At 42.2% G+C, this 26,149-nt stretch overlaps 1 protein-coding gene and 1 non-coding gene across 2 annotated transcripts in view; both read left to right on the forward strand.

Annotated features, from left to right (window-relative positions):
• The window catches only part of LOC126475349 (echinoderm microtubule-associated protein-like CG42247), a 335,583-nt gene that overhangs the window by 86,366 nt on the left and 223,068 nt on the right, over positions 1–26,149 (forward strand). The gene's annotated exons all lie outside the window — the stretch shown is intronic.
• On the forward strand, positions 8,318–8,392 carry Trnat-ugu (transfer RNA threonine (anticodon UGU)). The gene has a single exon. It is a non-coding gene; the product is annotated as a tRNA-Thr (tRNA).

Raw genomic sequence — 26,149 nt, forward strand, 5'->3', positions numbered from 1 at the left:
TGAGTCCGCCTCAAACACCTCCTGTTTTGATGCCATCATTAAGTGAATGGAATGTCCCATACTTGCGCATTCGCTAATGTATCCTCTGGGAGAGTGAGTGAAATGAACGTCGTTTGTTGATACGCTCATGATACTGACGTGCTACTAAGTGTCCACAGCCTCTAGCTTTACCCGTACAGAAAATGTTTCATTTCTACCGACCAATAAGCGTTTATGACTGGTCTCGCGCACGATGCGTTATGACCACCAATATACAACTGTCCAGAATTACCAATCGACAATGACGCAGCTGTGTTGTAGGGTAGGCAGTAGAGATCAGAAACGGATGAGTACCAAGACAAGGCGAGTACCAATGTAGGTTTGCGGGCTGCTTGCTTCATAAATCAAGGCGCCGCTGTTATGTACGTGCTACCGGGCTTCCTCGTTCCCATTGTAGTTCCGCAGGTAGGCCTCTAACGAGTCTGAGAAGTGTGGCGCTGCGGTCGCTTCGTACTCGACGACTCGTTCCCTCGTGACTTCTTGCTAGTACGGAAGATCAGCACATGATCTTGCTGCTGTAAAGTAACACTGACAAGGCGAAATAACCGATAGTCGGAATCAAATTATCTATAAGGAAGCTGTGTTTTGTGAGGACCTGGAGGGTATAAGACGAAAATTAATTGCTGCAAAGAACATAATTTCGAATATGTTACAGTAAAGTAGCAGTGGCTTCTAGGATCCGTTTAAGATACAGTCCACGTTACAGAGAAAAACCACACAAATTTTGTCCAATGGAAACAATGTTCTTTCCGTCTCCGCCATGAGAAACGTGTGTGATGCATGAAACGAAAACTGGACAAAAGGTAACTTCACTTTTATAGCCTAGCGACAGAAAAGCGCGCTTTGCTCTTTTGATCATAGCAGCTAGCGTGTGTGGGCTAACAGCGAGTTGCGTAGCTTACAATTCATTTCGAAAATTATTATAAATTTATTTTAACAATAATCGCTAATTAGAGGCTGCACTTCAACCTCGTCATGTTTTCCGGTACTGTTGTTACAGACTGGGTAACGCATCGAAAGTGCCTATCTGTCAACGCAACTGCTGGAGGGCTAGCACACCCGTCGTCATGGATCCGGTCGACCACGTCCGACCAACACAAGGGAGATTCTCCGCATTGCCCGCCAAACACATGGCAATGGCTTCTCGTCTCCACCTGCCATCCGAGAACAAACAACGGACTGATTTTAACATTCTGTGTCATCCCGCAGAGTTGCTCGTAGAATAGGAGCAGCGGGACCAGGGAATTACCATCCCACGCGTAGACTGCTGTTAACAACACAAACGACAGAGTTTGAAATGGTGTCGCGACCGGGCAGTATGGACTGTTAATGAAAGGCGACGCATTGTATTCAGAGATGAATGGCGGTTCTACACTACCCCGGATGACCATCATCGGCTAGTAAGGCGGCGAGCTGGGGAAATCATGTTCTTCTAGTGCTTTGGCGAGGCACAGTGGTGTTATTCCTGACGTCATAGTGTGGGGAGTATCGAGTATGACTTCACGCCATCATTCCCAGTGGATTCAGTGCATGCATCCAGGCCAGACGGGCTGCAACGATAAGTGGGCTCATACTGCCAGGTTCTTTGAAAATTTGACTCGATTTTGTAATCACTGTAATTACATCATACACCCTCTCGACCCGTGAAGTTTCATTTCGTTTGCTCCTCCCCATGTGTTCGCCTCTTTTTTCAGGTGGTGTAGATTAAAGATCCTGTACTTAAAACAATAGAAATAAGAGTCACATAGGATAGTTGCTGCCCTAAGTCCTCCTGTCAATAACTGCCTTTAAATTAGAATTTCTTAATAGTTACAAGGATGGAAACGTTTCGAGCTGTTCTCAAGAGTGCACATTTGAACAATTTGTGTCCTCGAAGCTGTTAACTATTTATACAGTGAATCCTAAAGCGGCGGCGCGGTTACGTTCTTCCATTACCTGCACCTACCTGTGAATTCGTTGCAACAGATCGCTGGTAGGAAAGCCGAGCAGAAACCTACCGTACTGCTACTTGCACCAGGCTGCATAAACATAACTATTCTAAGAATCGGGAAAAGGTCTTAATTTTGAATGAAAGGTTGAAGTACTGGCAAAACTTCGGTTTATTCGGAACCTTGTGATGCACACGTCCACTGCCAAGCCCGTGCTAACATTAACGCAGTCATGCACAAACTCTTCCATTCACGTTATCAAGTTTATGGTAACGTATTTTCCGTAATCTTAACCGCTGCTGAACACGGATTGTTCTTAAATGAAAATGCTCGCCATACTATTAAGTTTATCTGTGTCTAATGCACTCAAGTTTTTAGTCACCGATCTGCTCAACAAGCCACGCGGAATTACTGTCTTTTTTCATACACAAAATTACTTTAAAAAATCCGTAGTTTCTAAAAAACACACCGGAATAAACATGCCTTCACTTTACAACACTTTTGAAACAAGTAGCACAAAAAAACCGTCAAACTATAACTTCCTCGGAGCTCATACTACACAAGAATGTACCATTGAAAGGCTGGGCTCCGATTCCCCTAGACTGCTGGAAGCATTCTATATCTCCCAGAGAAAAGACGCGCGAAGAATACTCATTTCTGATTGGTCAGTTTTCTTTAACGACAATAGAAAAACATTATTCTCCCGTGTTAGTTCGCGCTTTTCATGACTAACCAATCAACATATAACACACTTTCGAACTGTACTTTTTTCCGAAATAAATATTTAGCATTCTGATATTTTGTTTATACTTTACGTTATTAACTATTTTCATTTGCACTCGAATTAGCTTTCCTTTTAACATAAATATTATGACACAAAATTCCCCGCCCTCTGCATTCACACAGTCTGAAAATTTTCTCACACTACTTCGTACAGCGTTCATCACAAGAACGGTGATCTACTTTAGACCACATTCACGCATCATTCACACTACTAAAAGCATATACAAAACTGTACAAACATAAATAAACAAAAAAACCTTCAAGAAATAAACAGAACAATTCACGAAAACATTATCCTGACCTGTTTCTTGAATGTCTGTGCACTACCGAACTCTGGTGGTCAAAATTCTTAACTACATTTTAATTCTTTCTGTTTACTCTTGTCCGCTACTGTCCTCTAGCAGATGGAAATTAGAGCTATGTACACGACTGAACCCGCTTCAGACCATTTGTCACTATGCACGCATGAGTCATTTTCCCGATACACAGGCTCTAGACAGGAGCGATATAAGGCGCCATGCCTGACTACGTTAATCATGGACACAGAATGTTATAGTGTAAATTGCTGAGAACAGCTCGAGATGTGTTGAAAGTTATACCTTTTTTTAAGCATCGGTCTTCTGACTGGCTTGATGCGGTCCGCCTCGAATTCCTCTCCTGTGCCAACCTTTTCATCTCAGACTAGCACTTGCAACCTATTTCCTCCATTATTTGCTGGATGTATTCCACTCCCTGTCTTCCTCTACAGTTTTTACCCTCTTCAGCTCTCTCTAGTACGATGGAGGCTATTCCCTGATGTCTTAACAAATTTCCTATCATCCTGACCTCTTCTCAGTGTTTTCGATATATTCCTTGCCTCGCCGATTCTGCGGGGAACCTCCTCATTCCTTACGTTATCAGGCAATCAAATTTTCAACCTTCTTCTTTAGCACGGGCAACGGCCTTGCCGCAGTGGATACACCGGTTCCCATCAGATCTCCGAAGTTAAGAGCTGTTAGGCGTTGCTAGCATTTGGATGGGTGACCATCTAGGCCACCATGCGCTGTTGCCATTTTTCGGGGTATACTCAGCCTCGTGATGCCAACTGAGGAGCTACTCGACCGAATAGTAGCGACTTCGGTCAAGGAAAACCATCATAACGACCGGGATAGCAGTGTGCTGACCACACGCCCCCCTATCCGCATCCTCGGTGAGGATGATGCGGCGGTCGGATGGTCCCGATGGGCCACTCGTGTCCTGATGACGGAGTGCTTTTCTAGCACCACATCTTAGGCGCTTCTGTTCTCTTCTGCTCCGGTTTTTCCACAGTCCATGTCCCACTGCCATACAAAGTTGTGCTCCAGATGAACATTTTCAGAAATTCCTTTCTCAAATTAAGACCTATACTTGATACTAATAGGCTTTCTTAGCCAGGAATGCCCTTTCTTCCAGTGCTACTCTCCTTTTTTAGTCCTCATGGTTTCGAGCGTCTTGGGTTATATTGCTGCATAGGTAGGATAATTCCTTAACGTTATCTACTGTGAGATCAGCAGTTATGACGTTAATTTTCCCGCATTTCTCATTTTTGCTACATCTCATTACTTTCGTCTTTCTTCAGTTTACTCCCAATCCGTACTCTTTACCGATTAGACTGTTCATTTCTGTTGTGTACATAGTTCCGCGTAGTCAGCGCGTACACAACTTTCCCACGCGCCCCGCTAAGCACAACAGCGCAGGCGCAGCGCTCGTCCGTCTCCGCACTACGAAATTGCACTGTCTTAGAGACGGACCAAATTCTGCTTCCGCCGATCCGCGTATTAATATGTCACGCAGCCAATGAGATTGCTGCTAACGTAGGACCTTTTCTCCTCGCGGATCACACTCGCGCAGTGATACCTGAACGCTCGAGGTTTTATAACGAGTGTACAGACCTCCGATTAGTCAGTCTGCATTAGTCTGCATTAGTCTCTAGTCAAGTTTCAGTCTGCGCCTAATAAGATTATCATATTCCTGTACATAGCCATGAAGAGAAATTTATAGACACTTTGTCAAGTATCAGAGATATGTGAGAATAAGATTAACGTACCAAGACCAAAGGAACTTCAGATTGTCAATTGTAAACAGCATCCAGAATCAAGTTACGTAATATCTATGATTTTTATTATTTTAACAAATGTGTGTGAAAATTAATCAGGTTCTGTTTCAAGTTGGTCACCGTCAATCTGCTACTCTAAGCGTGCAAGTGGCATTTCTATCGTCTGACCTAACGGCAGAAGATAAACACGCCACGATAAGACCACGAGACATATTGCTGACACTCGCCTACTTCGTTAGAGCGACAAGCCAAATAATCTGATGGTGTGTGTACCGAAGGTCTTACAGTACGCACACCACAATTTCATTCAACAGAGTCCTTAATTCTTCTCGCCTTTCACAGGAGATAGTAATGTCATTAATGGATCTTAACATTATTTCCTTTCGCCACGAATTTTAAAATTTTAATCACCCTCTTGAACCTTTCGTCTATTTGCGTAATTGCTTCTTCGACATATGGATCGAACAGCAAGGGTGAAAGACTACATCCCCGCCTTACCTACTTTCTAACCCGAGCACTTACTCCTTGGTCTTCCATTGTGGTTCACTCTTAGTTCTTGTTCTGTAGTATACACCTATTTTTTCAGGGTTTCAAACACCTTGTACCATTTGATACTGTCGAACACTTTTTCCAGACTGACAAATCCTATGAACGTGTCTTGATTTTTCTTCAGTCTTGCTTCCATTACCAACTGCTGCCTTTACCTTTCGTAAAGCGGAACTGATCATCATCTAAAATATCCTCTTGTCAGAAACATGGATTCGTAAGCGGTTAAGCTGATTGTGCGATAATTCTCGCATTTGTCGGCTCTTGCTACCTTCGGAATTGTGTGGATGACTGTTCCAAACGACTAATGGAATATCGCCAGTCTCATACGTTCTACGCACCAACATAAATAGTTGTCTTGTTGCCACTTCCCCCAGGATTTTAGAAATTATTTGTCCCTTCTGCCTTATTTGATCTTACGTCCTACAAAACTCTCCTAAATTCTAACTCTAATACTGGATACCCTCTCTTGTTTCTTCCTGTGCCACGTCAACAGACAAGTCTTCCCCCTCAAAGAGACCTTCAATGTTCTCTTTCTACCCATGCGCTCTCTCCTCTGCATTCAACAGTGGAATTACCTATTAATGTTACCGCCCTTATTTTTAATTTCATCGAAGGTTGCTATGACTTTTCTATATGCCGAGGCAGTTCTTATACTATGAAATTAGAGTTAGGGAATTGTTTAAAATGAACAGGTACGTTGGAACCTAGTCACCAGTATCTCATATTTGAACGTAACTAATTCATAAAACTGAAGAAATAGTAACATATCAGTATCGTTGCCAACCGTACAGTTTAAAGTTAGTTAATAGTGTGTTTTCGGATTCCTAGCTGAGTTCACAGTTACGTTATTATGTGAAATATTTCGACAGTGAACCTCGACTTCATGGTCAGGGACCCTGAGCAGTGCCGTCCTTAACGACCACGCTATCGAGGAGACGTTAAACTCCAACCTTCAGACCTTTCAAGTCGTGTCTCTTACGTGTTCCGTGTCTACACTACAACCGCCGATCGAGGTAGCATGCAGAACACGCTACTGGAGTAGGGTACCATCCACCCATTTCTCTATATAGGTTACGGCGAGTGCCAGAATTGTTTCTTTAAAAGGAGACGGCCGAATTACTTTGTATCGAGTTCAAGTAATAACTGCGTGTGGCCCAATGGTCGGGTACAAGTCTCTCAATTGGACGCAGCTTCGACTACTTGCGTGTCCCTAAAATGCCGCACTTATATAACCCGCAAAAGGGACTTACAGTATAACTTGGAATCCTGGCAACACTTCACATAGTTGACAGGCAAGGCTAGATTCAAGACAGACTGAAAATTTTCGTGATCCGGCGTGGACCTGATCCTGCCACGTTTCGGTTTGCAGGCGAAGCGCTTCATCAAACCCGACTCCGTCTCTAACGACTCGTCCTCGACGGGGGATGCGAAACTCTCATTTCCTTCCTCTAACTATAAGCAAAGTCGATCGAATCTTGGCAGTGAGCTTATATGAAACCACTACCCGCAAAACCTGAAGAAGACGAGATTATTCCAATCGTCTAACGCATAAACCTTTAACTCAATCGAAAACATATCATTAATCACTCATGCTAAGAAGTTCTCATGAAACACATTAAAACAGTTGGTTGCGGCCTTCTGGGAATAGAGCCGTGGTAGAGTCTTGCGACCTGGAGTAAAAGGGCATCATCGCCAGGCCAAATGATAAGTGAGAGATGAAAACTTACCAATTTCTTAGTCAACGACTAGTAGTATATGGAGCCAGTGAGATCTCAAGCAAGCTGCCCGCTATGGAGATCGACGATGACTGTACAATATGCATTACCTAGAAGCGCCACTTGTATGTTGCTGGCTGTTCGATATAACTCCCGCAACACCACATCCACCAATTAACATTGATTACAAGCAACGAATCGAGCCACACTTAGTTTCAGCAAATATTTCGGAAACCACAAGTGAATGGACGATACAGGTGACACGGAGGCTTACTCAGTAGCTCTGAGAGCTGGGTTCACAGGTCGATAATGCTTGGTAAGCAAATTCGTTAACATGCAGAGGGATATCTTGCTAATTTTGAAGTGCCTTCAGCACTTCGCAGAAAGGCAATGCTACTCGTGCAGACATCCACAGAGAGAGAGAAATAATTTCTGGTGTGCCGTAGGGATCTGTGATAGGACTGATACTATGCATACTATACAGTTCCGATTTAGTGGACGTTATTAGATGCATTTTTGGTCGGTGGTCTGATTCTTGAGAAAAATATAATAAGTTACCAATACATAAAACAAACCACAATATACTCTACGAATGAATACCAGAATCTGTCATGTCGCACAAGTACCTGGCAGCGGCAATGTGAGGGAAAATCATTCATAGGTCTTGCGTTCATAAAGTGAATGTCATACTCTGTTTCATTGGTGGAATACACAACACTGCATTTTGTCTTTGACAGAGACTGCTAACAAAACACTTATATAGGTTGTACTGGCATACTAATCAAGTGTGCGGGCTTCAAGTCATGCAGAGAATCAGTTGTAGCAAAATATGTACAAATCAACTTGTTAAATGAATTTAGTTCCTTTCTCATTGAGCAATGGAGCAACAATCATCGTTGGTGGTGGCATGCGTTCTCTCTACTATATCACACACGCTTCTGAAAAGAAATCCGATGATTTCAGAGTAAAATCGTCACATTTGCGAATCGTAACAATTTTATAACACCATCGGTTTTTTAACTATATATGACGGTAGTATCTGTTCCCGAACGCACACGCTATGCCCGAACTCGTACGGGACTTGGTAGATTAATCTACCACGAGTAATGAGTATGATGGGCAAACATCTATTAGGCGCACTACGAATGTAGTGTTGTGGACATGTTGGGAATGTGGATCTTACGGGGGGCGTGCAAGGGATAAGTCCCTGCAGACGCACTATCCTCTGTGCCCGCGGTGGCTCAGATGGATAGAGCGTCTGCCGTGTAAGCAGGAGATCCCGGGTTCGAGTCCCGGTCGGGGCACACATTTTCAACATGTCCCAAATGAAGTGTATCAACGCCTGCTTGCAGCTAGGGTGTCAGTTTAATTATCATTTCACCATCGGTTTTTGTTGGCCCTGTATCCGACAGACAGAGGAAAGTAGATTCACAGGCCGGAGACAATGCCCAGATCATATGTAACTTGCGCTTGCTCAGAATAATCGGAGGGACACTATAAAATGATCGGCAATTAATCTCAGGAACGAACTTTGCTTATAGCAGAACAAAAACAATGACCGAAAGCGAATCGCTTCTCTTTGCTAGGATCTGCTGAGATGGCACTTCCAGCTAACTTTTCTGAAACAAATATTACAGAATTAAAATTCATTTCACAACTTATAGTTATAAATGACTAAAAGAATCTGAGATATTTTTAACATATTTAATTATAAATTAAATGTGTAACCTACTACTGAGGCACGAAAAATACGTCTGCTCATATCGATGCAGACAAGATAAATACGTCAAGTCTTTTGAGAGGAGCTTCGTTCGTCGCTTTTTCTAAAACATTTGAAATTACGAACTCTGCGATTCGTTTCAGCCACAGTCTCGTCTCTCTGATATCATTAATCTGAATATGCAGTTCGTATAGTCTTTCCTGCACAGTATTTCGCTTCTCTATATATATAACTTTTTACAAACAACGTAAAATACTTGTACTATTGCGAGGCACACTTACGAGCAAGATAAAATACTTTCAAATAATTCACACATAAAAAGAGATGACATTCCTTAAGTAATGCTTCAACTTCAGAGTAGTAGTTGCGCCCTACATCATTAATTATTTGTTGGAAGTATTCGAACCTCTGTCTAGCTCCACACTTTTTACCCTCTACGGCTCCCTCTAGTACCATGGAAATAATTCCCTGATGTCTTGCCACATGTCCCGTCATCATGTCCCTTCTTGTTAGCCGGCCGGAGTGGCCGTGCGGTTCTAGGCGCTACAGTCTGGAGCCGAGCGACCGCTACGGTCGCAGGTTCGAATCCTGCCTCGGGCATGGATGTGTGAGATGTCCTTAGGTTAGTTAGGTTTAATTAGTTCTAAGTTCTAGGCGACTGATGACCTCCGAAGCTAAGTCGCATAGTGCTCAGAGCCATTTGAACCATTTTTGAACCTTCTTGTTATCAGTGTTTTCAGTACGTTCCTTTCAACACCGATTCTGTGGAGAACCTCGCTGTTCCTTATCTTATCAGTCCTCCTAATTTTCTGTAGCATCACATCTCAGGCGCTTTGATTCTCTTGTTTCGGCTTCCCTGAAGTCCATAATTCATCCCCAAGCAACGCTGTTGTGCAAACGTACAATCTCAGAAACGTTTCCTCAAATTAAGGTCTATGTTCGTTACTAGTAGACTTCTTTTGGCCAGGAATGCTCTCTTTGTTAACCTGCTTTTTATGTCCTCCTTGCTTCATGTGTCATGGGTTATTTGGCTCCAAAGGTAGCAGAATTCCTTAACTTTGACTACTTTGTGATCACTAATTCCGATGTTAATCTTCCCGCAGTTATCATTTGAGCTACTTATAATTATTTTCTTCTTCTTCCGAGGCTACAGCCTGTTTCCTTCAGGACCCCTCATTTCACCCTGGACGGCCAGCTAGAGATTAGCCTAGCAAGAAAGGATGAAGAACATCATTACTTTCGTCTTTCTTCGGTTTACTATCAGTCCATACTCGGAACTCATTTGACTGTTCATTCCATTCAACAAATCGTATAATTCCTCTTCATCTCACCTGAGGATAACAATGTCCATAGCAAATCTTATCACTGATGTCCTTTCACCCTGAATTTTAATCCCACTCTTGATTTTTTTTTTCGCCATTGCTTCTCCGATTAACAGATTGTACAGTAGATGTGGAAGACTGCATACCCGCCTTAACCATTTTCATTCCGAGAATTTCGTTCTTGATCTTCCAGTCTTACTGGTACATGTTGTATATTATCTGTCTTTTCCTACAGCTTACTATTATTTTTTCTAGTTTTTCAAACAACTTGCAATATTTTACATTCTCGAACGCTTTTCCTTGTAAACAAATTCCAAGGACGTGTCTTGATTTTTCTTCAGCCTTGCATTCATTATCAATAGCAACGTCTGAACTGTCTCTCTGGTGCCTTTACTTTTCATAAGGCCAATATGATCGTCATCTAATGGATCCTCAACTTTCTTTTGCGTTGCGGTATGTTATTCGTGTCAGCTACTTTGATGCGTGAGCTCCTTAGCTGACTGTGCAATAGTAGTAGCATTTACCTGCTCTTGCTATCTTCGGAATTGTGTCGACGATGTTTTTTTGGCAGCCTGATGGTATGTCGCCAGTCTCATTGATTCTAAACGACCACACGGGTAGCCGTTTTGTTGCGCTGTGAGCCTCCCAAGTAATTTTTCCAAGGCTCTTTTAAACACAGGTCTCCTGTGTCTTCCATATCGACTTCACATTCTTCTTCCATCACGTTGTCAGACAATTCCTCCCCCTCGCATAGACCTTCAGACTTCTCTTTCCACCTACCCCCCCTCTCCGCTGAGTTCAACAGTGGAATTACCAGTGCACTCTTAATGTTGCCGTCCTTGTTTTTAATTTCAAAAAAATGGTTCAAATGGCTCTGAGCACTATGGGACTCAACTGCTGAGGTCATTAGTCCCCTAGAACTTAGAACTAGTTAAACCTAACTAACCTAAGGACATCACAAACATCCATGCCCGAGGCAGGATTCGAACCTGTGACCATAGCGGTCTTGCGGTTCCAGACTGCAGCGCCTTTAACCGCACGGCCAATTCGGCCGGCTTTTAATTTCACCTAAGGTTGTTTTCTATACGCTGAGTCAGTCTTCCGAAGATCATTTTCGATTTCTTCACATTTTTCAAGCAGCCATTTTGACTTTGCCTCCCCGCACTTCCTATTTATGTAATTCCTAAGTGATTTATTAGTATATTATTTTATTCTTGTCTTTCCCTGAACATTTTTGCACTTCCTTGTGTCACCGAGCAATTAGAAGTATTTCTTCTGTTACCCAAGGTTTCTTCACAGTTTCGTTCCTTGTACCTACGTTTGCTTGTCCAACATCTGTGATTACTATTTTTAGAGATTTCACTCCTCTTCAACTGCCTACAAACACCTTAGCAAACTTGAAATATGCTTCATCATGTCTCAGTACTTCACCATCTCACTTATTTTTACAATGACTCTTCCATACGATTCGCTTAAACTTCAGCCTACTCTTCATCACTACTACATTATGATCGGAGTCCATATCTGCTCCTGGGTACGCCTTAAAAACCAATACCTGATTTCGGAGTCTGTGTCTTACCATGAAGTAATCCAGCTGGAATCTTCTCGTGTCTTCGCGTCTTTTCCAAGTATTTCCCCTCCTCATGTGATTATTTAAAGAGTATTCCCTATTATCATCCCAGATGTATTGCAGAACTCGCATACCTTGGATATTAAAAACCGCTACAACTGAAGCGCTTTTTAATATTCAAGATTAATACTCTTAGCTGTGGTTGCCCCACCTACAAGGTGTCTGCAGAACTCAAATAGTCTTTCTTCTTTCTTATTCCTACTGTCAAATCATATTCTCCCACAACCCTTTCTTCTACTTCTTCCCCCGCAACCACATTCCAGTCCCCCATGACTATTAGAAGCCGGCCGGAGTGGCCGAGCGGTTCTAGGCGCTACAGCCTGGAACCGCGCGACCGCTACGGTCGTAGGTTCGAATCCTGCCTCTAGCATGGATGGGTGTGATGTCCTTAGGTTAGTTAGGTTTCAGTAGTTCTAAGTTCTAGGGGACTGATGACCTCAGAAATTAAGTCCCATAGTGCCCAGTGCCATTTGAAACTCAGAAGAGTGTTCCTGGAGCCACTCTGTAGCAATTCTGGACGTGTGGAGTGTTGCGCTGTCCTGCTGGAATTGCCGAAGTCCGTCGGAAAGTACAATGAACATGAATGGATGCCGGTGATCTGACAAGATGCTTACGTTAATGTCCCCTGTCAGAGTCGTATCTAGATTTATCAGAGGTCCGATATCACTCTAACTGCACACGCTCACATCATTACAGTGCCGCCAGCAGCCTGAACAGTTCCCTTCTAACATGTAGCGTCCATGGATTCATGAGGTTGTCTCCTTACCCGTACCCGTCCATCCGCTCGATAGGGACCGATCATCTCAGCAGTTTGGTCTCTTAGGAATTAACACACATCCGCTCCATACAATTTGAAACGAGACTCGTCCGGCCAGGCAACATGTTTCCAGTCATCAACAGTCCAATGTTGGTGTTGACGTGCCCAGGCGAGACGTAAAGCTTTGCGTCATGCTATCATCAAGGGTACACGAGTGGTCCTTAGGCTCTGAAAGCCCATATCGATGATGTTTCGTTGAATGGTTCGCACGCTGACACTTGATGCCCCCGAATTGAAATCTGCAGCAATTTGCGGAAGGTACGCACTTCTCTCACCTTGTAAGATCCTCTTCAGTCGTCGTTGGTCCCGTTCTTGCAGGATATTTTACCGGCCGCACCGATGACAGAGATTCCTGATATCCACGGTACAATCATGAAATGATCGTACGGAAAAATCCCCACTTCATCGCTACCTCGGAGATGCTGTGTCCCATCGCTTGTGCGCCGACTGTAACACCACATTCAAACTCCCTTAAATCTTGATAGCTTGCCATTGTAGCAGCAGTAACCGATGTAACAACTGGGTCAGACACTTATTGTCTTATATAGATATTGCCGACCGCAGCGCCGTATTCTGCCTGCTTACATATCTCGGTATTTGAATACGCATGCCTGCAGCAGTTTCTAAGGTGCTGCGGTGTATGATCAGCAGCGGCTCATGCTGGTATGTATGAACAGGCAACCGTCAATTCATGAAGTGAACTACCATTAAGGTTAGCCTTAACACATGATGCCATGTGTCAGTCTATGAAGTTCTTTTCACCATCGAGAGCATGATTTTATGGAAAATTTTGTGGAGAACGTAGGATGTGGAGAAGCATCACTGGAATACATTTTATTTATTTGGTCTTTGGCCTATCTGAACTATACACCCATTTTCAGTTCGTTAGTTAGTTGCCCAATAACAAATTCAAATTACAAAAGATATAACAGTCTCGTCACAGCTAGTCTAGTAGTCAAAGCCCTACCTGAATGACCTGTGCATAAAAGGGGTTGGAGCCTGAAAGTGAAAGATGCCAACTTTGCTGAACATCCATCCTCGGAATGAATGTCTTTCATACGATATGAAGTATGATGTTCTCCATAGATGAACTAAAGGCAGAAAACTAACATGACTTAAAATTCTGGCCATTAATAAAAAACAATTAAAAAATCCTGATCTGGCCCGTGACCGAGCAAAGTTCCATTACTCACCCTTACTAAAACAGCAGTCAGTTGTTATTTCTGCCACCGTTAGATACTAAGCTTTTGTAGCCGTTCAACACCCACATTCCACAAATTTCAATCTCCCCCCTCCCCCTTTTCTCGATCTGTTCAACACATTTACCAGTTTGTCCATGTGACATACTAGCTTGTGCCATTACTATCTTGTAGTACATATTTGGCTTACACATTCAAATAGTTTTAATATTTGAAAGTACTGTAATATAAGATCTATTTGTCAGTGTCTCTTTGCGTATTACATTATGCTTGTGTTTTGTATCGATATAGTCTTAAAAGTCACATATCTTTGTACGGCTATCAATTCTCGCTGAAGTTGTGTGGACTATCTGCTTAGTATTAAGTTATCTGACGATGGCCGAAGAAGCTGAAAGCCGATTCCTATCGAACTATTAAATAAATATTATTGTAGGCCATTAATATTATGTGTTCAAGTTTTTTATATGTTTATGTTCCTCCAAGAACCGACGGAATTTTCCATAAAAATCATTAATATCTATAAATATTTTGACATTGAATATTTAAAAAATTTTAAGTCCATATATCCTCCCTGGCTCTCACGTGCATTCTGTGTTTGGTGAACAAGTGGTCGACATCGCCGTTTCGTCCACGCCACAGTCGCAAATATCAGTAACACATAAATTCAAGGGAGGGATGTGTTCTCGGAAACTGCAGTGGTTGAACCTCTCTACTTGTCGACGAGCTGCTGAGTTGTTATAGCAGATTCGAAGCGGAATGTCTGACTGGACAGAAGTTTTGTATTGACTTTTCTATGTATCTGATGTGTCCCAATTTTTGTTCTACCGCTGTTCAGTATTGATCGGTGCACACTGTAAATGACAGTGAGGTTATCGGATGTAGTAGCCTCTCTTGCCGTCTATTCCATTGTTGTTGATTTCTGCAAGTGATTTTATCCAGACGACATAAATGTGTTTATTTCTGCGAAAGAGCTCCACATATTGAAACCGTATTTCCATCACGCGTTTATTGACAATTTTGATCACTTTTCACTGTTAGGCAAATTGGAGTACGCTTCTGGCATATAATGGTGTCTAGATTCTTTCATTTGTGTATTGAATTGTCTTGAATAAGGCACATGATTTCGACGTTTAATTGGAAATCACTGGAGACGGTTTAATCATCTGTGACTACCCCGTTGTGGAACAGTGAAAAGATCAACATGATCTGATAATTCATCTTTTACCTTAGTTCGATTAGAAAGTCGGGTTTATTTAGTGAAGACGACCATAATAGCTTATAAAGCCAGCTTTACTAGCCTCCGCCACGTTAAAAAAATGGTTCAAATGGCTCTGAGCACTATGGGACTTAACTGCTAAGGTCCTCAGTCACCTAGAACTTAGAACTACTTAATCATAACTAACCTAAGGACATCACACACATCCACGCCCGAGGCAGGACTCGAACCTGTGACCGTAGCGATCGCGCAGTTCCAGACTGTAGCGCCTAGAACCGCTCGGCCACTCCGGACGGCTCCACCACTTTCATCACCAGTATTTGATCCGCATTGGTAGGAGAGTTAATGGCGTCAAGTTCCAGGTCATGAGAAACTGCACGAAGTTCTGAATTAAATTCCAAACCTTTCCCCATGTCTTACGGAGTGATGTCATGTGATACTGTTGTTGGTGATCCGTCGGATGGGACCGTTAACCTCGGGGATCCACTTCCTGGTATCTGACAGGAGTAGGCTATGTGCCGCAACCGAGTTTCATCTTCTCCTTTCTTTCTCATCGACATCAACAACTCCATCCAGATTCATCACACTTACCTACAACATACCATACACTTAAAACACTCAAACTGTGAGAAGAAAATCTGCCATTGTGCGAAAAATACGAAAGTTTTTCCAGGTACGCTGCTGAATCTGCCCTTGGAGCCCCCTAACCAATAACACCAAACAATCTTTCTAAGCCACCTATCACAAACACATTTTTTCACATTTGCGAGAAAAATCACGGACGTTGATTTCTTTAAAAACAATTTGTGTGTTTGCTGTGGATTGGTGATGATCACCCTGCAACTGCGTCATTGATACAAGACAATTGTCTGCTACATATACTTTTGAGTAGGCGCATTTTCGTCCACTGTTGCTCTTTCAACATGGATAGGCTCTATGAACGAAAAGAAAACTTGAAAATGAACTTTTCGTAAATCGTGGTACAAACGCTCAGTGACCAAACTGTTCATATTCATGTTGCAGACCATAAACCAATCAGGCACAACAGTGACAAGTTCGTTGCTTAATTAAAACAGAAACGTTAAAAATTTTCAACATAGACGTAAAAGATTAGTACGTTCACAATTGCAAGTTGAAAGGTGGTTGCAGCACCAACAACAAGTAAGTGAACAACTACTCTGTAACGTTCCACTAGAGACACAGGACTCTTATACCAAAAACCTCAAAAAAATGTCGCTGAACCACCCCCGAAAGTTTTTCAGTGGAAGTAGGATTCACCTTGTAGACAAAACACATTTTTCATTGTCACATCACTCCATCTTATTGATACAAGAGTTCTTACTTGTTGCTGGTCGTTACCTATCTCTCCTCGGTCGATGAAAGGCATGTCAGATATTTCATTTTGGCCCTCTGCTGTGAATTTGCCCTGTAACAATAAGGGCCTCTAAACGTGTGACGGGACCTCATCTAATCTCCTCCTCCAACTAATTTTCCTATGCCCTTGATCAGATGCTGAGTCCTCAAGAGCAGTTGGATTAGAGACATCTGCAAAATATCTTACAGCATTTACTTACGTCCTAGTGATTGTGGCGACACGTTTTGTCTTGGACTCCACGAGACGCTGAAAGCTTTGGTGTGCGATCGTGATTCATAGGCGCTCAACCATCTCCCACAAATCACCCCTACGTCCATAATATCCTCCTGGTATTGAGTCTTGGAAAACACTCTGACTTGAGACGTAATAAGGCCTATAGAACAAACTACCGTCTCAGTGCTAACCAGCATGGATCTTAAAAACATCGACCGTGCGAAAACCTTTCTCACATTACGTCGTGAAAGTCATTGATCAAGGGACTCAGGTAGGTGCAGCATTTCTTGACTTCAGAAAAATATTTGAATAGACATAACACGTACGCTTATTAAAGAAAGAACAATCGTATTTGGTATCATTAGCAATTTGTGACTGAACTGAGACTTTCTGGTACGAAGAGTGCATCATGTTATCTGGGGTGGAGAATTATCGACAGATGGAGAAGTGTGTCCTAGGAAAGCTAGTTGGATCCTTGCTGTTCGTATTATATTAATTACAAGACAGATAATATTAATGAAAACCTCAGTCTTTTCGTAGGTGATGCGGTTATATATAATGAAACACTGTCTGAAAAAATCTGGGCAAATATTCAGTGATACCTTGAAAAGATTTTATGTGCTGCAAAGATTAACAACTCAACTTGCTTTAAATATAATAATAGAAATGTAAAACCGTGCATTTCACAAAACGCAAACACGTTCTTTCCTACGACTACAATATCAATCAGTCACAACTGGAACTAGTATCATTGAGTGAAATATCTAGGAGTAGGCATCTTACTTATCGCTCCCACAGATATCACACAGACAAAATTAATTACAGCGCGGCCACAGCCGCTCAATCATTCTCACCGCGCTCCACGCTTCATACGTGAATCGAATGGGAAGAAGCCCTAATAAATAGTATTATGGGAGGTACCATTTGCCATGCACTTCACAATGGTTTTCAGAGTATATACACTATGTGATCAAAAGTATCCGGACACATGGCTGAAAATGACTTACAAGTTCGTGACACGGTCCATCGGTAATGCTGGAATTCAGTATGGTGTTGGTCCACCCTTAGCCTTGATGACAGCTTCCACGCTCGCACACATACGTTCAATCATGTGTTGGAAGGTTTCTTGGGGAATGGCAGCCCATTCTTCATGATGTGTGAAGTATTTAATTTCCTGCTAAAAATATAGTATAGTTTTACATATTCAAGCAATATTGAATGCATTAGTGATAAAACCGGCGTAATTACAATAGAAACAAATAATGAGAGTTGGTAAACACGCCTCTTACTTGTATAGAATACTGCACTGTTATTTATCCTTCGAAGATGACCGCTGAACCGTCGAAACCGATTATTTTGTGAAATTTGTCAGTGACTATGTCTATGACATAAACATTTCAAATACCGAGAATTTTGAATTCCCACAGCCTGCATGCCATTTACGATCGATCTTGTCCATGGAGAAACCGAAAGCAGAGATTGTGTTTTCCTGTGACTGTGATGTTAATACTCACAGCACTCAAATAAATCGAGAACAGATTGATGTCATGAGCAGAAGACGGAAAACGCATTTCGTTGCCACGGAGCAGAAACTGAGTGATGAAGGACGTGGATAGAGTGGATAAATGTCGAAAAAGCCTGCCCGTTATGTAATGATGTGGCAGTATATCAACTGATGAATAACAGATCTACCAAAAGTTTGTAATAATGTTAGCTATTTCATTGCATGAAGTACGTAGAAACACTGAGACCTGTATATGTAAAGAAGTGACGTACGCGCCGGTAAAAGTGGGTGATGCAGTAAGGTATTCTATAATATATAGCGAGGTTATAACGTATTCTGAATGTAAAATAATCTGCGTGTAGTTAAGCGTGAAAGGTAGATCAACATAGTAATCGGACAATTATATAGATCTCCTGCCTCACGAGCTGCAGTGGCAGAGCGCTTCAGAGAGAACTTGGAGAATATTGGGAATATGTCTTCTAATCATGCTATTATAGCAGGCCGGAGTGGCCGTGCGGTTCTAGGCGCTACTGTCTGGAACCGAGCGACCGCTACGGTCGCAGGTTCGAATCCTGCCTCGGGCATGGATGTGTGTGATGTCCTTATGTTAGTTAGGTTTAATTAGTTCTAAGTTCTAGGCGACTGATGACCTCAGAAGTTAAGTCGCATAGCGCTCAGAGCCATTTGAACCATGCTATTATAATATGAGGGAGACTTCATTTTGCCGGCAGAAGAATGGGAGAGTCGTGCGATCGAAACTGGAGCCGATACGAATATCTTGCCTGAAACTTACTTAAAGCAGATAGAGAACGAACTCTAAGGTAACATCTTAGACCTTCTATCAGCAAACAGTCTTAAACGTAGAGGTAGGCATGGTGATAATAAGGCTGTGACAAGATAAACGAGTTTGGATGTCTATAAGGAATATTAGGAAAGGTAGAAAAATATTTTTGCTTCGCAAGAGTGACAGTATACAACTTGTATCTGACTAGCCAACATCTAATACACAGCTCTGAGGACGAAGACGTGCAGCACCACTCGATAAAATTCAGAAGCATCGTTCAAACCGACTTGGATAAGTATGCTCGAGCAACGTTTGACGGGAGTAATAGCCGTGTCAGAAAGCTGCTTCGGAAACAGAACTTCATCTCACGTTTGACTGAAATCAAGACATGCTGATAAACAAAAGCTGAACGAAGCTAAAAGAAGCGCAATGAGAGTAACGTGAGAAGCTTTTAATGAATTTGAAAGTAAAATTTTGCCAATCGATGTGGCTATGAACCTAAGAAGTTACAGCGTTACGTAAAATCAGAAGGAGGATTAAAATCATCTATCCAGCCACTCAGTGACCATACTGACACCGAAACGGAAGACGACAGACAGTTGAAATAATTAATTCAACCTTCTGAAAATGTTTCCCCGAGTAATACCGTAATATGGTCCCTCCTTTCGATCACCGGACTAAATATGTGACTGGATTAGATATTCCCTTCCAAACAGCACTCAACATACCGCTCTTAATGCAACAAAATCGACAGAGGTAGTTAGAATTTCAGGAGTGTCCCAGAGAAGTGTGGTAGGACCGTTACCGTTTACATTGTATGAGGGTAAGTCAATTATTACCCACAAAGTAGTTACAAAATTTTATTGTGATCAGATAGGAAACTTAGAAGCAAATCATTTTTCGACATAGTCTTCTTGCGTTTCAACGCACTTACTCCATCGTTATACAGGCTTCCTGATGCCCTCATAAAAGAAGGCTCTCTGTTGAGCTGCGAGCTGGGAATGCACCGCTTCTTTCACTGCTTCGTCCGAGGCAAATCGACGGCCCCTTAATGCCTGTTTGAGTGGACCAAACAAGTGATAGTCAGAAGGGGCAAGATAGGGACTATATGGAGGATGATCCAGTACTTCAAATTTGAGTTTCTGGAACGTTTCAGCAGTGTGGGCAGCAGTATGGGGACGGACATTGTCGTGCAACAACACAACACATTTTGACAGCAATCCTCGGCGTTTGCTCAGAATTGCAGGCTTTAGCTTGGCAGTAAGCGTCTCACTGTAACGTACACTGTTCATTGTTGTTCCCTTTCCCCATAATGTTCCAGTACTGGACCTTGTGCGTCCCAAAAAACCGTAAGCATCAGTTTTCCTGCGGACGGTTGGGTCATTAGCTTTTTCTTGCACGGTAAATTTGGATGTTTCCATTCCGCACTCTGCCGTTTACTATCCGGCTCGTAATAATGGATCCATGTTTCGTCACCAGTAATAATCCTGTCTAAGAAGTTGTCCCCTTCGTTACCATAGCGATTCAAATATTTTTTGCAGATGTCCAAACGCGTTTGTTTATGCAGTTGTGTGAGTTGTTTTGGGACCCATCTTGCACAAACTTCATGAAACCCAAATCTGTTGTGGATGATTTCGTAGGCAGAACCGTGACTAATTTGTAGACGATGTGCCACTTGGTCGATAGTTAATCGTCTGTCTAAGAGAATCATTTCACGTGAACGCTCAATGGTTTCTTCATTCGTGGCGGTAAACGGTCGTCCGGCTCCTTCATCGTGTGTAACACTTGTGCGACCATTCCGGAATTTTTCAATCCATTCGTTGACATTCAGTTGAGGCACAACACTGTTCCCGTACTGAACCGAAAGTGTTCGACGAATTTTGCCCTTGATACGCCTTCCGACCACAAGAAACGGATCACTGAACGTTGCTCTTCAGTGGAGCAGCCATGATTAACAGCACGGCAGCGATAACGAAACTAACCTAGCATCTTGAAAATTGCAAAGATATAACAACAAATAAACAAAGCATGCATCATCAACATAAAATGACAATACTACCAAAATAAACAAAAATATAAGTAAATTGCAGATAATAATTGACTTACCCTCGTATATACACTTTGTGATCAAAAGTATCCGGACACCCCCAAAAACATACGTTCTTCATATTAGGTGCATTATGCTGCCACCTACTGCCAGGTTCTCCATATCAGCGACCTTATTAGTCATTAGACATCGTGCTCCGCGAAACTCACAGACTTCGAACGTGGTCAGGTGACTGGGAGTCACTTGTGACATACGTCTGTACGCGAGATTTCCACACTCCTAAACATCCCTAGGTCCATTGTTTCCGTTGTGGTAGTGAAGTGGAAACGTGAAGGGACACGTACAGCACAAAAGCGTACGAGCCGACCTCGTCTGTTGACTAACAGAGACCGCCGACAGTTGAAGAGGGTCGTAATGTGTAATCGGCAGACATCCGTCCAGACCATCACACAGGAATCCCAAACTGCATCAAGATCCACTGCAAGTATCATGACAGTTAGGCGGGAGGTGAGAAAACTTGCATTTCATGGTCGAGCGGCTGCTCAGAAGCCACACATCACGCCCGTAAATGCCAAACGACGCCTCGCTAGGTGTAAGGAGCGTAAACATTGGACGTTTGAACAGTGGAAAAACGTTGTGTGGATTGGCGAATCACGGTACACGATGTAGCGATCCGATGGCGGGGTGTGGGTACGGCGAATGCCCGGTGAACGTCATCTGCTAGCGTGTGTAGTGCCAACAGTAAAATTTGGAGGTGGTGGTGTTATGGTGTGGTCGTTTTTTTCATGGAGGGGGCTTGCACCCCTTGTTGTTTTCGTGGCACTATCGTAGCACAGGCCAACATTGATGTTTTAAGCACCTTCTTGCATCCCACTGTTGAAGAGCAATTCGGGGATGGCGATTGCATCTTTCAACACGAGTGAGCACCTGATCATAACGCACGGCCTGTGGCGGAGTGGTTATAGACAACATCCCTGTAATGGACTGGTCTGCACAGTCCTGACTTGAATCCTGTAGAACACCTTTGGGATGTTTTGGATCTCCGACTTCCTGCCAGGCCTCAGCGACCGACATCGATACCTCTCCTCAGTTCAGCATTCCGTGAAGAATGGGCTGCCATTCCCCAAGAAACCTTCCAGCACATGACTGAACGTATGCCTGCGAGAGTGGAAGCTGTAATCAAGGCTAAGGGTGGGCCAACACCATACTGAATTCCAGCATTACCGATGGAGAGCGCCACAAACTTGTAAGTAATTTTCAGCCAGGTGTCCGGATACTTTTTATCACATAGTGTAAATGATCTGCCTGATAACGCCGGAAGCTCTTTAACACTGTTAGCAGATGGTGCGGTTGTGGATAAGAACGTAGCGACGCCAGATTGTAGCAAATTGCAGGATAACCTGCAGAGGATGAATGGCGCAAGAACTGGCAGTTAACGCTAAATGAAAATAAATGTAATATATTGTGCATACGTAGGAGACAAAATCCACTACTGTACTGTTACAATGGCTGTTGACCCCACACAAAAATAAATCTAATACATTTCGCATACATAGGAGTGGAAATCCTCTACTGTACTGTTACACTATTAGTGATTAATTGCTGTAAACAATAACAACCGTAAAACCCCTAGGACTAACCATGTGGAGAAACATAAAGTGGAATGATCGCATAAAACTAATAATTAGAAAAATAGTTACTCCACTGAGAGTCAGAGGAATAATCTTATCGAAATGTAATTTATCCACGAAAGAAGTGGATTGCAAAACATTTGCTCGACCGATTCTTGGGTATTGCTCATTAGTGTGGGATCCTTGAAAGATTGGATTAATAGAAGAGAGACAAGATCCAACGAAGAGCTGCACGATTCGCAACAGGATCATTTAACTGGTGCGAGAGCCTCACGGAAATGCTCAACAAACTCCAAAAGCAGGCGCTACAGAGACGCGTTGTGTATCACGAAGACATTTACTATCGAAATCCGTGGGGAACCGGGTAACATATTCCTTCCTCCTCCAAATGGATCACGAATTGACCACAACTATAAAATCCGGAAAATTAGAGCTAAGCGGAGGTTTACCGACAATCGTTCTTCCTATGCGCCATTCGCGAATCAAACAGGGAAAGACGGGATCAGACGGCAGTACCACGAGCACACTCTGCCATATAGTGTAAGGTTTATTGCAGGGTACAGATGTCGATGCAGATATACGGATTGTAGTCAAAGACGTTCTATACCGAGATGCAAATTATAGAAGTTTATAGAAATATTATAAGATAATACAATGATTAATACAGATTCGTAATTTTGAAAACACAGTGTTTGTTCTTTAGTGCCTGAAAATGTCGTCAGATGTGTTTCTAATCACTCAGTATGAACATCTAACATTTTCTATAACTACATTAGTACTCCAAAAACCACCTTACGGTGTCTAACGAAAGCTTCCCCGAGTACCAATATCTTTCCTTGGCGGATAGAAATTCAAGACGCTTGAACAAAGTGCGTAGTAATCAGCAATGATCAACGACATCAGAGAAGGTAATGGACATCGTTACATTAACCAATCATAAAATATATTCACAGGATATGCAGTTCTTTACAATAATTCCACAATTACCACTTCCTCTGCAAAACAATTCCGGAGGAAAACTTGTTCACTGTTCGAATCACCGGTTGGGGACTACTCTGGATGGAATCATCAAAAGGTAAAGGATACGGCAAACTTTCTACGGTTCTTCTAATGGGTGTTAGAAGGCATTTCTGAGTATTAGTGGAGTCAAACTGAAATAGGATAACAACTTCTGGTTAGAAGATGATATGATAATAACAACAGCATCACTGAGCAGTGTAACAGATGTTGTTACCGTGACAAATGTAAAATTAGCTTGCGTTACTATGAGCAAAACGATAACCGAGTATTTCTTCTGAAGACTGAAATTAAGCTAAGGCTAACCATCACTGTACGGATTTATATGCCTGTATTATAAGCTGGCGATGAGATTACTGAGGAAATATGCGACGGAATATATTCCTGTACAAACCATGTGAGGTGGGGCGAAAAAAATAACCCTGATTGGAGAGCTGGTATAGCGGAAGGAGTAGAAGCTAGAGTGATGAGCATGGGCTGGGAGAAAGAGAGAGATCAGACTTTTACACAATCACTGCCTGCGGAATCCATGGCCATTACTTTAAATAGAGCAGATTTTTTCCCCTCGGCAATCACCTATTATTAGCATTGTAATCCACACCATAAAATCAGCTCAAGTAACGCTAACCATCGAAAAATACACAAACAAGGGAAGGTCATGATGTGTTGTTGAGACAATTATATTTATTCATAGGGCAGTTAATAGAGCAACAAAATATACATACATCAAAAAAATTGCAACTGCTATGTGCTATTAGAACGAGAGGTATCAGTCGTCAAAGTTACGATGATAATATTATAGGTATGAATGTTTTATTGCACAAATGGATTACTTGAGACAAATAGTCTGTAATATGACATGGAACACACTGTAACAGAGTTTACCTATTTGACTACACTGTAGAAGGCAAAAAATAAACAAGTCAGCAATAACAGGATATTCATTACGTAGGCAGCTCTCGCATTCTGCACATTTGATGAAAGCAGGTTGGTCACAGTTCTCCTGGAAACAGTCTTCCGTTAATCCTTCTTCAAAGTAGTACTCCTAGGATGTTTGAAATACACCAGAAAAGTCTCTGATGTAGCCGCAATATAAAAATGTAAGTTTGATTAAGTGGGAGAATCGTGCTACCTAGAACTGCAAATACGCAAACGTTTGAGGGCGAAAGAAGTTCTTTTGTGACATGTGTTAATGTGATTGTCAGAAGATACCACAATTGTATCTGTGATAGATTTCACAATCTTTTTTATGGACGGAAGAAGAGAACGTCGGCAGGTTGCACAATGCCTGTAGAATTCGTTGTGATCAGCTTCTTGATGAATTCAACGCCTGCAGGAACTGCAGAGTTGTACATTTCATCTCTGTTGGCTATCCAGGATTCAACGAAATGAAGGACTTTAGCTTTTTTCTTGGATATCTGGCCACATTACTTGTGCTGGAAAGACTTTTAAATCGCTCTTCATCATACTACCAGATTTGCTATCAAACGTCTGGATATTGGGTAAATTTACATCCATATTTTCAGGAAAAAGGCCGGTGTGCTCCGATACAAGGACATACAAGTGGGGTAGCAGCGAACAATGCCTCACAATACCAGGCGTTACCAAATAAGAGTGTATGGTTGTCACTATGGATCCAACCGCATCAAAGACGTGCTTGCTTCTCTTCACTACGGGAGTTTATCTAGATCGTTGATCTTCATCAAATCTTGATTGGTCGGCATTAATTACTTGATTTGGTGACAGACGTTTTTCCTCAGTGAGAGACCAGATTTTTCTCAGGAACTGACAACGTTTTCGTTAAATATCGACATCCCCTTCAACAAACCGCTTGCTAACTTTGTAGGTTATTTTGCGACAGGCATTCTTATTCTTACACTTAAATTTCTTTACCGATAAGTTTGAAGCTCTGAACTGCAATGAATTGTGAGAGTCAATCGTCTTCCTTATTTTCAGTGTTCAAAGTCTGAACTTGCGGTCACGTGTTATTGTATTTTCCTGTCTCTTTGCCATAAAATTATTACATCATTCAGGATTTATCACATCCTGCCGAATTTTTTGGTTTGAGGAATGACGTTGTTTTAGCCTGTTTTCAAAGTTTTATTACAAAGTTTCGCTCTTTATTTTTCTTTCCTGATTCAAAACTGTTGTAATTTTTAGGCAAGTTGTCTTATCAGTTGCTAATCCAGGACAACACGGACGGGTAGGATCAACATCTCCATCTTTTTCCATTGATTGTTTAGTCCTTATGTTGTACGCATCAGCCAGATATCCTCCTGGAAACTTCGTTCGTTTTCTTAGAGGTGATGGCGGATAAAATGAACCACTGCTTCCCTGTAAATCCGTCACTGGTGATATTGCTTCGATTCTCACCAACATGGCATTATCATTTTCTTCGTCTGATGCCACTTCATCTGACATCTCTTCATCTCGTGCCTCTTCCTCTGATGCCTCTTCAACTATTAAAAGTGTAGTAACCTCTCCTATTACAGCATACTCTTCTGTCAAATTCTGTTTCTAAATAAGATCCTCTTCTAAATAAGATACACCTTTTGTAATACGAAGGTACTCCATCAACAGTCTCTC

This window comes from Schistocerca serialis, chromosome 4 (assembly GCF_023864345.2).
Source record: "Schistocerca serialis cubense isolate TAMUIC-IGC-003099 chromosome 4, iqSchSeri2.2, whole genome shotgun sequence".
Lineage (NCBI taxonomy): Eukaryota > Metazoa > Arthropoda > Insecta > Orthoptera > Acrididae > Schistocerca > Schistocerca serialis.